We start from the raw sequence: 9,718 nt of genomic DNA on the forward strand, positions 1-9,718 counted from the left end.
AAAGCTTCTTAGATGCAAAGGAAATGCTTGCACTAAAGTCTCGTAAGTTATATTTCATTTATTATGAAATCCTTTTTGATTTTACAAGAAATGTAAGACAAACATGAATGTGTTCTTTTGAGAAGCAGTTGCTGTATTTTGATTTAAATAACTGTTATGATTTTATAGCTCACGGCCGTAAACCACAAAGAGAAAAGTTCATGCTGAAGTGGCAAAATGAAATGTGATGTAGCTTGTACATTGATCGTTGTTTCAATAAAGAATTTGCACAGAGCCTGCTGAGTTTGTACACATTCAACAAGATATTTACAGTGCCACAACACCACTTTCCCACAGAAATGGATACTTAATGGCATACATCCTGCACTAATTTTTGGAATAACCAGCTCAAACCTTTTCTATGTCCATTTTTTTCTCCCCCTGTCTTACTTTCCTATATTTTCTTCTGTTCCCAGCAGCTCTGCTGTGACACTTCTCAAATAGGAACAGAATGAAGTTAGTTGTCAGGACAAGTGTTTCTCCACCCCAGGCACCTCTGTTCCAAACTGACCTTTTATAAGTCCCCAAATGGATTTTTTTCCCCCAGCTGTACCAGGCTCTAATGCTGTGTATTATATTTAGCTCTCTGGCTCCCAGGCCCAAACTGAGTCATTTTACTCTTCCAGTAAAGGCTGACTTGTGAGTCTGTGGTATCATATGTAAGTCTGTAAATTGGGCAAAGACAATAATGTAAACTGAAGCTAAGTTACCAATTTCTTATTCAAAATCATAGTGTGTGGCAGCAAATTATAAATGTGGCAGACTTAGGACACTCAAGTTATGTTACGAGAAGCTATTTCATACCACAAGACAAGGCAAAAATGAGAAAAGAAAATCCAGCCTTGCATAGCATAAAGAATACATGTAAAACCTTGCTTATGATTGAGTAGAAATTCAGCACCACTATCAACTCATTTTGCCATTCTATAGCCAGTTTCTATTTTGAGAACAGATTCCTGTTACATCTACTCTTAACCACTACCTTTCCTATGTGGCTAAGGACCTTAAGCAATAGTAGTAGAGTTATCTAAAAAATAGTGCCTTCTCTCGCTTATCTGCCATTTTAAAAATTATTTTCAGGACTATTTAGTTATATGTCAAATGCCACTCACAGACTACCACCCTATCCTGTTGTGGAGCCACAGAGCTTGAGATCTCATGTTGAAGATGCAGAAGCTGGACCTTCTGAAACATATTTGCCTTCTTTTGTACAAGTTTTGATTTTACCACACAATTAACCATTTATTAATTTATTAAGGTCCAGTCATTCTCCATTGGTAAATACAGAGAAGTTAAATAAATGCCAGAAAGACTTCCCTCTTTCTGAAGCCTCTTATTGTTTTTGCCTCAAGATTAGCCCATTAGCCCTGACTGACACACAGCTCCTGAGTTGTTTGGGTATTGTTTAACTCCTTCCTGCTGGTGAACACTCCTTAGTCAGAAAACAGAATTTAAAAAAAAATGCCACCCAGAAAAAGAAGCTCCCTTCTAAGGAGACACACACAGATCTTGCCTATTTAAAATGCTTTGTTATCCTTCTCTCTAATATGTGCAGATTAAGCAGCCTCAGGAAAATGCAGTAAAAAATAGAGAGAAATTTAAGAAGATTAAGATGGAATTTTTTTTTGCTCTGAAAACATCCAGAGGTGATTTACTTTACTGAAAACATCCAGAAGTGATTTATCTTCAAAGTATATTAAATTCTGACTTGTTTTACCATAAACATACTCAAGTGAAGAAAAAGAAGATTCCTAAAAACAATGATATTTTCACTCCCAATATCAAAATAAATTATCTCAGAACTATGAAACATATTTCCCAGTCCTTTTCTTAGAATGCTTTTTATCAGGAAAAATATTTTCAATGCTTTTTTGGTTCTGCCTAGGTGACTGCAGCTTCTTTATGGCTTTAGTGGAAGTGCATTTTTTTCTGCTGTCTTCGTGGTTAAATATTCTCTACCCTGTGTTGTCTCCTTTTGTAAGATCAAAAAAGGAACGAATATTCCATTGAAGATTTATCTTCTTGTTTCATGTTTTGTTCTACTCCTTGGATTTAGTTTTGTTTGCCCTAAAATTCTTCACATTTTAAAATAAATCAGAGGATTCTAGTGGTGTTTTTCAGTTGCCTGTTTTGGGGCAGGATCTCTTACACCTATCTGTATAATTCAAATTGAATTATGCAGACTACAATTAATTACTCCCAAGTTGATGCAGGATAAACTAATCAATAGACTGCAGCAGATTTTTTGCCAAACAGCATCAAGAGAACAGGTAAATCCATAATTCCCAAGCCACAAGTGGAATATATGTCATCATTCATTTATGAGTCTATGGGCATGTTTTGTTCTTTTGTGAGCTCATTTGAAAAAAGTCATATATGATACACCTCTGCCTTAACACATTTCTTTTCCCGTCATGGATGGAATAGCACGTTTGGACCATCCATACATCAGTTATCCACTACCTTCATTGGTTTGTCTTACTCATTGGATTGCTGGCCAAGTGCAAGGGCCTCTCTAAATCTGGTATTTCTGAAGAGAGTGCAGACAGCTTCAGGACACTGTGTAAATTATATAAATTTCAAACGAGTTGATAAATGCTTTTCCACTTTTTTTAAACTGAAATGCTGTATTTCTACATAGGCTAATATTTACACACTAATGAAGTCTGGGTTTAGCTAGAAACTCCAGTTTTCATAAGCACGCAGTAAAATGACAGTAATCTGCTGCTGAATAATACTGCTTTTTGCAACTACCATTTCTACATTTCATAATCCCTGTGTAATCTCTCTTAAGCAGAGAGTTCATTCTTTAATATATATGCCCCAAATGAGGTGAAAGGATCCAAATCTCTGTTATTCCTTGAGACTGCATCAGACTGCTAATTATTTCATTAGAACATATAATAGACCTAGCCAGCTCAGCCCTGTAACTCCTGTTGAAGTTACCAGAAATAGCCCCAGAGCATTAGCCAAATGTTATACGATACACTGAGAACTACGTTCCTACTCGACTCCAATTCTGGAATAAAAAAATTCAGAAAAAATCCATCTCTTCTCAGCAGGGAAGCATGGAATGAGAGCCTCTGAGGGACTAAATATGTCACATGTTTTCCAATGGGAATAAAATAAACAACCAAAACTGTAGGGAGTTATTGGGGACCTTGTAAAATTGATGCAGGAGCTAAAATATCACCCAAGAGAGGAGGTCACTGCAGCATGGAAGTTGTCACACAGTAGCTACAGACACTTCTTAGGGTAGTTAATACATGATATTGTAAGGAGGCAAATGTTAAGATCGTGTGAATTGGCAGCATACAGGAGACTATGGACAGTGTTGCCAGATGCAATTCCCAGACTGCTCAGGTGATTGTGCTGCATCTGATACTCAAGCCCTTTTCTTGACTAGAGATGGGCACTGGGAGCATCACTGAACACTGTGCTGTGATGGTGGAGTCAGACCCTTGCACGAGAACTCTATTCTTTCCTTCTGGCTTGATGTTGTGACCAAAGTACCCACACCTTCTTTATTTGCTGTAGAACTACATTATAGTTGTTTTTTAAGGGGGATTAAACATGGGCTCTTCAGTGTGGCAACTGCTGAAGACCCTGTGAATGTTTGTGGAAAGAACAGGTGTGAGCTTACCTTTGTACTGCACCAGATAAAGACTCTCCCAGAGGCCTGCCAGCATCCAAGTGGAGAAGGGCTGTGGTGCTGTGCATCTGGACAAACCTGGTGCAGACAAGAACATGTGGGTGGGAGTGAGCTGGAGGCAGCCTAGGACAGTTCAACAGACATGGAGTTAAGATGACTGTCCTGGAAAACACCTCCAGCAAAATCAACTCCCTGTCCCTATCCTCTGTACTCTAAGGATCTATGTCACACTTTGGCAGCTCAGCAACAGCTCCTTGTCCTAACTATTCTAGCTCTGACCAACCAGTTTTCACTTCCTATTGAGCAGCTACAAGGTTGTCTAATCCTAGTAGATGTTTGCTGTGGTTCGTCTTGCCCTGTTTCTCACTATTATTAATTTACAAGAAGGCATGAGATTCACTTGGCAGCACACATGTAAAAAGCTGGTGCTCAGAGATCTAACAGACTGACTATTCTGTTCCAAAGGAGGATGTGCAAAAGCTAGGCACATAAAGATGGATTAATAGATTTAAAGCCTCTGTCTGGCTAAGACCTGTGTGTTTATTCATCTTCTCATTCTGTAATGGAAGAATGCTGGCCAGATTAACAACGTACAACATGACCTATTGCTGTGTTTTAATGGAGTGTTCTATATTTTTCTTTTAACCTGCAAAAATTGAGTACTGAAAGGTTAAGAGAACACAGATCCCAAACTTAATCACAACATTTTCTTCTCACCATGGCATAAACTCTATTCTGTATCTATTCACTATTTGCAGAACAAAGACAGGATATCCTAGAAAAATCAATATTTTCTCAGTGATGCTGGTTGTCCTCAGCTTGCCTCCAGGTAACACAATGAAAGGCTGTAAGAAGCTGTCAGTTAGCAGAATTGATAGCAAATGCTTTTGATCAGGTACCTTGTTTGGAAAGTGACTACAGAAAGGACTCCCATTTTGTAAATGCGGTCTGTTGACTTTATATTGAGTTACCATATAATGAATTGTAAAAAGCCAGTTTTACTGGAGCAAAATTACACAACCTTTCACAAGCCTGGCCTGCTGATGCACATTTTTTCTTTTCTTGTAACAGTCTGCTATAAGATATAATATGTGCTACAAAGCTTTATTGTTCTACCCATGCAATTAGAGAAATTTTATTGAAACACAGAGTCACAAAAGAAAAGTCTCCCCTCATATTTTTTCTTTCAAAAGCTATCATCAATAACCTGTAGTTTGTGTCACATTGTAGGCATAAAATAGTGAGACAGAGGCTGGTAACTTCTCTGTCCACTTCAGCCTAGACCATGCCACTTCATAAGTGTTGACAATTCCGTGGCTTTGGAAAGGCCAAAGCATGCATTCTCAAAGGGCTGAAAGGAATATGTTCCACAAATGCCAAGCTGGAACTTGGCACCGTGGTCATTTGGCAGATGAACAGCACTGTACATAAACAAGTAGAGAGAGGGAGCTTATATTCTAAATACCCTCTTGAGAAAAGATAAAAACCAGTTCCTAGGAACAGTGAACAGAAGCTGTCAGAAAAACTGAGATCATTGATTTTTGTCGTGAATGACTTATGATTATGGCTGTGTGGTTGGGATGGGAATGGAAGACTATGCAGTACAAAGTACCATGTTCTCCAATCTCATGAGAGATTCCACTTACACTCATCAGATAAGGCACCATGTCACATCTGTTAGATCTTAGGGCTTAAATTCTGTATTTTACTCATTAATCCAATTATCTTTGTGTATCACCACATCTTAAATAACATTAATGTATCATCATCAATTAATACAAACTTTTGCTATTTCTGTGCATATCTGTGCAGAGGGAAATACACAGGCTGTAGAATAGCCACTGATTTTCCACTCAAATGGTCTGCTTCAAAATGAAGCTGACCAAGCTGCAGTTTTATTTCCATACCTCTCATACTTTTTCCATACCTCTCATACTTTTATATGCAACACACAAAAACTAAAAATAAGAATATATATGGTTCAGAGTTTAGACTGCCAGCTGGCTATCTGACAAAAGAGCAGATTAAGCAAGATAGCAGGATCTCTAATCCAGCAGATGAACAGGCTGTATTCTGCCTTCTGCATATTAACACTGTTCAGATCTGAAGGGGATCTGCTGTCACCCATGTGCACTTCAGCTCTGCACTGCACAGCACTCAGGATATTCAGTAATCTGCTACCTCACCCCACACCCTTGATATCTTTCACAGTCACCATCCAACACCAATTCAGGGTTTCATAATGCACTCTTACAAAAGCTTTCAAAAACCTTACTCTGCACTGAAACAGTAGGCATCCTTCTCAGAGACTAAAGTACAGCCTTGCTCTTTACCTCAGAAGGACTTTAGTCCACACCCAGTCCTCTTCTCTTAAAATACAACCAAAGATTAACACAAGGTGGGAAACAAACTTTCAAACTCCCCAAATAAGCATATTCAGTTTTAAATACTAACACAAAATTACTACTGTGAAATGTGGCATTCTGCTCTCTTCTTTTTCCCATGTCTTTTGCAGCTTTCCTTTATAGTCCATGACTTTCTCTTTGTGGGCCTGAACTACACCCTCCACCAAAAAAAAATCTATGCTTGTATTCTACTTTTTCCTGCACTTGCTTGTGGTTTGAAAGAAATCCAGTTGTGCAGTTAGGCCCAGATCCAGAAAAACACATGAGCACGTGATTTGTACATATGAATAGTACCATTGTGCAGGATGCAGGCACTTTCCCAGTATTTGCCATCAGTCTTTTTCCTGCTATTGCCTCTTTGTTGCCCATTACTGCATGTGGCCTTTCTGTTTTTTCCAATATTTTCTTGTAAATTCAAAACCAGGTACAGTCTATGTATATGATCATGCTCAGAATGGAGGGGAGTAGAGTCTCAGATGAACTGAGACATGAAATGCACATGCAACTGTGTTTAAAATGAGGTGTCAGACAGTTCTCAGCACTGCTTTCCATCTCAACCAATTAACATGTACCAAAAAAAACCTGTTGGATATCCTGCTTGTTCAACTTGAACTTTGGGAAGCTCCTTCTGGTAGCTCATTTAGTTAGGGAAATACCATTAGAGAAGAAGTGAAGGTTTATGAGTTACAATAAATAGCTGTGACATTAAGCACTAAATATTCTAAAATAAAACTACTTAAAACTAAATAGTGTGGATTCTGTGATATTGTGAACATTTTCCTATTCTTTCACCTATGAGCAGTAGTGTGTATTTTGAGGTGTTTCAAACATATGTTTCAAACAGTCCCATAAGAAACATTTACAGTTAGGTATTAACTGATACTGATCACTAACATGAATTCTCCTGGAAATAATGTCATATATTCAAGTTATTTCAGTTATCATGCTTTTGGCTTAAGAATACTTCTTGGAGATTGACACATGTTGAACCAGGCATTTATCAGAGCTGCTGCAATATTTACTCTAGAATGCCAGATGTGAACTTTTTGCAGATGTGCCCAACATGGCGGAAGTTCACACTGGGTGATTTCAGTGTGAAGGTGTACCATGGCCTGCTATACTTCTTATAGTATAAGTATAGCAGAAATGCCAGTGCTGGTCAAACACTTTCATAAACCCTAATGGGAGTTAAGAGCATAACTCAGGGAGGTGTTCACAACCTTGCAGAGTCAAAGTGCTGGTATCACATAGCATATTTCTCACCTTTCTGAAATTAAAATCAGGAAAGAAATTTGAAAGTTGAAAGATCAATTTCAAAAAATAATTGTACTGCATTAGTGACTTGGAATGCATGCAACATCATCTGTCTGGTTCTCAGAGAAAGGGATAATGGTTTTGGTGAGAGATTTTGGTTCAGCAAGGCATACAAGGTCAAGAACAAGAAGTTGATATTACTGTAAAAGTACATTAGATGCTGTTGTCTTGATAAAATTAATTTCTAGTTGCTCAAAAAGCCCTTTAATTTGGTATTGCTGGGATATTTTGAAAATACAGATGATAAGCTTTTGTGTTAGGGCTCATTCGAGTTGAATCTTAAGTCAGCTAATGCTTTGGCACTAACAGCTTACTAAATGTTTCCAGGCAACAGAAAGAAAGTAGCAAAAGGTAAACAATTCAAATATGCTAAAGAGGAACAAACTGATACAAAAATAAAATCTTCTTCTGTATAAACTCCTCACTTCTAAGCAATGTTTACTCCTCTGTTTCATGCATTAAGAGGAAGTACAGAATCCCACAATTTAAGGGTCAGTGTTTTTCACAGTTTTTTCACTGTGTTATTTCCTCAAAAGTTTCACTGATTATTTTCAACACTTCAGCAGAAAATTGCTTCAACCCATGAAAACCACTACAGAGTCTCCAAAGGCTCGATAAAGTCACTGAGGTTGACTGAATGTCCCTCCATGCTTTTATATGCCTCTGTTGTGTGTGTTGGGGGTTAAATGTTTCCCTACAGCCACTCTTGTGAGGCCTGTGTGCTGGGGTGTGGAGTCTGTATTTTGTGCCTTGTGATACTTATAATTTTTTACAGCTCTGGCAAACCAGAGGTGCTGAAATTGCAATTTGTGCCAGCTGACAGCAGTTGCTGACTGTAGTGAACTCCCCTTGGGCCAGCAAGGGTCCAAAAGCGCTCTCCAGTATTTTTCTGATTGTCAGTGAGTTCTGCCATCAACTCTAACCCATCACCAGAAAACCTTTCTTCTCTAGGCACCAGTAACCCATGCTCTCACCCTGCTGCCCTTTGGACACACTGCAAAACACACAGGCACTTGCTCCAACATCTCTGATGCCCTGGACCATAGGTGTGATGGCTTTAGAGGCACCACAGTTCTGGGTGTGGAATGTCTCCTTATTACACAGCTACCTCACAATCACTCTTGGCACAAAGCAAGTTAAAGATGCACATAAAATCAGCTTTCTACCTACACCTCTTTTTTCATTGTACAGTTGGACAGTTTGCAGATTTTTCTTGCAAATGGTTCCCTCAGTTAGAGACACAGACATCTTGGGTAACAATCATTAAGAAGTGTCTTATCATGCTGGAGAACGATAGCCTCTATAAGCCACCTCCCATATAAAATCCAGCCAGTGGTCATAAGTGATATTTTTTTCCACCTTATCAGTCAACCATTTCCTCTTTGTTAAAATAAGCACTGTTTGACTCCCTTGGAGTGGAAAAATACCTGTTTGCTAGACAAGGTATCATGTTCTATGCTTGACAGCATGTATTGGATTACATGGCAAGATTTTGATAGCAGGGGGGCTACAGGGATGGCTTTCTGCAAGAAACTGCTGGAAACATCTCCTGTGTCCCATAGAGCTGAGGCCAGCCAGCTCCAAGATGGACCCACTGCTGGCCAGGGTCAGGGCCATTGGTGATGGCAGTAGTGCCTCTGACACAACAAATTTAAGGGGAAAAGTTACTGTGAAATTTTAGCCAGAGAGGGGACAGAGAATATGTGAGAGCAAGAGCCCTGCAGACATTGAGGTCAGTGGAAAAGGAGGGAGAGGAGGTGCTCCAGGTGCCAGAGCAGAGATTCTCTTGCAGCCCATGGTGCAGCCCATGATGCAGCCCATGGTGAGGCAGCTCCCTCCATGGAGGACCCCATGCTGGAGCAGGTGGATGCCCAAAAGAGGCTGTGATACCAAGGAGAGACTGTTGGCTCCTGGCAGGAGTAGCAGAGACAACGTGTAATGAACTGATCACAATCCCCACTCCATCTGCACTGCTGGTAGGGTGGAGGTAGAGAAAACTGGAAGTGAAGCTGAGCCTTGCAAACAAGGATGAGTGACAGCAAGGTTTTTAAAGATTTGGGTTTATTTCTTATTACTCTATTATAAAGTAAATTAATTTCCCCCATCTGAGTCTGCTTTGACCCAGATGGTAATTGCTGACATGTCTCCCTTTCCTTATCTTTACCCAAGAGACTTTCATTATATTTTCTGTTCCCTGTCCAGCTGAGGAGGGGAGCGACAGAGCCATTTTGATGGGCACCTGGCATCCAGGTAGAGTCAACCCACTATATAGCCCCTTCTATCAGCACAGCAAGGGGTAGAATTCTTC

This window comes from Melozone crissalis, unplaced genomic scaffold (genome assembly GCF_028551555.1).
Source record: "Melozone crissalis strain CALT ecotype California unplaced genomic scaffold, PUWL_Pcris_2 ptg000006l_1, whole genome shotgun sequence".
Taxonomy (NCBI): Eukaryota; Metazoa; Chordata; class Aves; order Passeriformes; family Passerellidae; genus Melozone; species Melozone crissalis.